The sequence below is a fragment of the Elephantulus edwardii genome, unplaced genomic scaffold (genome assembly GCF_000299155.1).
Source record: "Elephantulus edwardii isolate Elephantulus edwardi_28Jun2011 unplaced genomic scaffold, EleEdw1.0 scaffold00019, whole genome shotgun sequence".
Classification (NCBI taxonomy): domain Eukaryota; kingdom Metazoa; phylum Chordata; class Mammalia; order Macroscelidea; family Macroscelididae; genus Elephantulus; species Elephantulus edwardii.
In genome coordinates this window covers 9676393-9680319 of record NW_006399769.1, presented here as the reverse complement: position 1 = coordinate 9680319, position 3927 = coordinate 9676393, and the positions used below count along the sequence as shown (strand labels likewise).

At 47.8% G+C, this 3927-nt stretch overlaps 1 pseudogene; it reads left to right on the top strand.

Moving 5' to 3' along the window:
• Positions 1-2520: 2520 nt before the first annotated feature.
• LOC102861949 lies at positions 2521-2954 on the top strand (annotated as a pseudogene).
• The last annotated feature ends 973 nt before the right edge of the window (positions 2955-3927 follow it).

The window sequence follows — 3927 nt, the reverse complement described above, 5'->3', positions numbered from 1 at the left end:
TCCAGGCCAGGACACATTAAGAGGCTGTTAAGTCTCAATATTTTCATTTTATTTGGTTCTACCATCAATATCCGGGGCAGCAGCAGCAGCAGTCAAGATATCGAACACTGTGTTGCAGAGGGCTTATCTGTTGCAAAAAAGATCTCTGCAGCAGTGAAAACAAAACTGTCCCTTGGTGGAAGCAGGTGTGCCTGCCCCAAGCCATGGTATTTTCAATCACCTCTGATAAACGTAGGGAGTTCTGACAGACATCGTCTGCAGGGATTTGCACTGCTGGGGCCACACATCTCTGGCAGTTTGAGTCGACTTGCGATTCTGTGGGAGAAAGATGAGCCATCTCCACCCATGTGATTCACAGCCTGCAGAAACCCGCTGAAGAGGCAGTAATGAATTGATTCTCACCTGACAGCAATGAGATTTTTGGTTGGGTTTTGGGGAGATTTTACCCTCCTTAAAAGCGCACAAAATAAACAATGTATATAGAAGACTAATGAAGAATTGATGCATTTGAATGATGATATTGGTAAATATATTGAATAAACCATGGATGACAAAAAGAACAAACGGGTCTTTCCTGGAAGACAGGTCTTTCCCAGCCAGAACGCTCTTTAGAAAGGAAGCTGTCAAGGCTTGATCTTGTGGACATTGGATGGAGTATCAGAGGGCGTTGGTATGCTTCTGGCTTGTCAAAGACATCATGCTTGCTAAGAAAGGGTCAGTGAGAAAGAGAAGGATCCTCAACAAAGTGGATTGACCCAGTGGCCACAATAATGGGTTCAAACACAGCACCAGTACTTGGGAGGATGGCGCAAGGCCACGCAGTGTTCTGTTCATGCACGGTCGTTCTGAGTCTGAGCCAACTCAACAGCACCTAATGACAACCTCATTTTCTTTTCCATTCCTCTGTTGATGGTATTTCCATTCTCCCCATCTTTCCACGAGACCGTTCTTGTCTCCTCTGATGGAAGTTCCCTTTCTCCCTTTCCTGCCAAAGGTCTTCTCACCTTCACATTAAAGAGGACAAAGCAGGGAGGGCCCTCCATGCTCTCTGGTGGGAAAGTGTTCAGGATCAGGGTTCAGACAGCTGGGCCCGTCCTGGCTCTGACAGCACCTCCCTGCTTGCTGTACAACACTAGCCCAGCCCCGGCCAGCTGTCTGAGCTCCTTTCTCTGTAGAACATGAGCACAGGGGCTCTGAGGGCCAAAACTTCTCCAAGAACTCCATTGTGGTTGGTGGGGGAGGGGGAGGCCTTTCAGTTTCCAATTCTCCTGTGGTTATTTATTTTCCTGTCAACAGCTAGTAATGATAATAGCTGGAAACCAGTACAACCAAAACCACGAACAGTAACAATAACCTGGACTTACCCAGTGTTGTGCTGGGCACTATATATATATATATTTGCATCTCATGTAAACCTTTTTCCATCGCTTCACAGGCATGTGAAAGTTGGACAATGAAAAAGGGAGAGCAAAGGTGAATGGATGCCTTTGAATGGTGGTGTTGAGTCCTGAACATCCCATGGATTACCAAAAAACAAAACAAATCTGTCTTGGAGGAAGTGCAATCAAGGTGCTCCTTAGATGGTCAAACTTTGTCTCACATGTTTTGGTCATGTTGTCAAGTAGGAATCAGTCCTTGGGAAAAGACAGCGTGCTGGAGAAAGTGGAGAGTAAGTGAAAGAGGGGAAGATCAGTGAGATGGACTGACACAATGATTGTACAGTGACCTTGAGCCTGGCGGAGATCATGACGAGCTAGATAGCGAGGTTCAGATCTGCTGTTCATAGGATGGCTATGCATCAACGTCAGTTCGATGACACCTAGGATGGCACAATAGGAGGCAATCCTTACAGCTATTTGCATGTGGCTAGAGTTAGCTGCATTTTGCAGGGAAGACTGTGGCCCAGACAGTGGAAATCTCAGCGCCAGGGGTGGAGCGGATGTCTTCACTCATCCTCAGCTGGGCACCCACATTCATCCTTGGTAAGCACTGTTTGCTACCTTGTTCATGAACTTCCTGGGACTCTCCACTTCTCAGGAAGTGAAATCCAAGCTTCTTGGAGCGGCAGTTCAAGACATATCATGCGTTCCCAGTTTTGTCTCCACTGCCCAAACCTGGAGCAAATTCTTCTGAGAAAATACCCTGCATGTTTTCACTTCTGGCCTTGGCTTGCCTTTCTGCCTCTACTTAAAATATGCCTGTGCTGACGAAAACCCACGTGCCTGAAGACAACTACGCAAGAGGCCCTCCCAGGAGGCGTCACCAAGTTGGAGGCCCCTTTCCAGCTCCCCAGCCCTCTGCTTGCCCCTCCTAGGGTTCCCGCCCACGTTCTCCTGGTGTCAAAGTTGCTTGTTGTCGAAGTGGCGGTGCGAGGGCTGCTGCACAGCTAGAGGAGCCGCCGAGGTCTGGACGGTAGCGCGTGCCCCAAGCTCTCCGCTTCCCCCGCCTGCCAGACCCAGGCAGCCAGGGCTCTCCCGGCGGCCCCAGCAACACCACTTAGAACAGTCCAATAGAAGAGACATGGCCGGGTGGAACGCCTACATCGACAACCTCCTGGCGGACGGGACCTGTCAGGACGCGGCCATCGTGGGCTCTAAGGACTCTCACCCTCCGTCTGGGCCGCTGTCCCCGGGAAAACCTTCGTCAACATCACGCCAGCTGAGGTTGGAGTTCTTCTTGGCAAAGACCAGTCAAGTTTTTTTTTTTTTTTTGTGAATGGGCTGACACTTGGGGGCCAGAAATGTTCAGTGATCAGGGACTCACTGCTGGTGGATGGGGAATATACCATGGATCTTCGCACCAAGAGTACTGGCGGCGCACCTATCTTCAACCTTACTGTCACCATGACTGCCAAGACAATACTCCTGCTGATGGGCAAAGAAGGTGTCCACGGTGGTATGATCAACAAGAAGTGTTATGAAATAGCCTCTCACCTGCGGCGTGCCCAGTACTGACCTTGTCTGCCCCTTTCCCCACCACTCCCCACTGCTTTTGCACCCCTATCCTTCCCACACACATACACCATTTTTATTTTTTTTTGGCCATTACCCCACATCCTTTATTGCTGCCAAAACCACATGGGCAGGGGGCAGGGCTGGATGGACAGATACTTCCCCCTACCCATACCTGTCCTGTGTGTGGTTCGAAACTTTTTGGTTTTGGGGTTTTTTTTCTGAATAAAAAAAAAAGATTCTACTAAAAACAAAAACAAAAATTTTGCTTGTTAGAGAACTGCTCCCAACATTGCAAGATATCCTGGGTCTTGTCCAAACACTAGTGATGACCCCAGTGGTCAAGGTTTTAAGAAATCCCCTGAAGTTTCCCCCACTCTCTGGGATTGACACTCTGCTATCTTGGGTTATGATCTATCTCCCTCAGTCTGGGCCTTGGATGGGTACTCTTCGTGTATCCAGGTTTTAGTTTCCTTTAGGTCTGGCGCACCCCAAGTATCAACAGTTATATTTGGAGGTTTTTGTTATTTGGTGGCCTAGTGGCAAGAAGCTACGCTGCAATCCCAAAGGCACGCAGTTCAGCCATCAGCTGCTCCTCGGGAGAAGGATGGACAATCTCCTCCCATGCGATTAACTGCCTCTGAAAACCCGCCAGGGGGTCAGCTATGGCTTGGTTCTGACTCAACGGCACACAACAACATTACACGTTTTGATCTTTCTTTTTAAATTTTATTTAAGTGGAAGTTTAAAAATTGCATCTTCAATCATCACTCATAGACATTTTATAACACTAACTAAAATTGATTAATGTAGTTTAATGACAATATCTAACCACATTTTTATTGTATATTGCCTTTTCCGAGCATGTCCAGGGCAGCATCTGTTAACCGAAATATGTCAATTGGTATACCATCTATTCCTGGAGCCTTATTTTTTGCCATTTCCTTCAAAGCAGCCTGAACTTCTTCTTTCATCA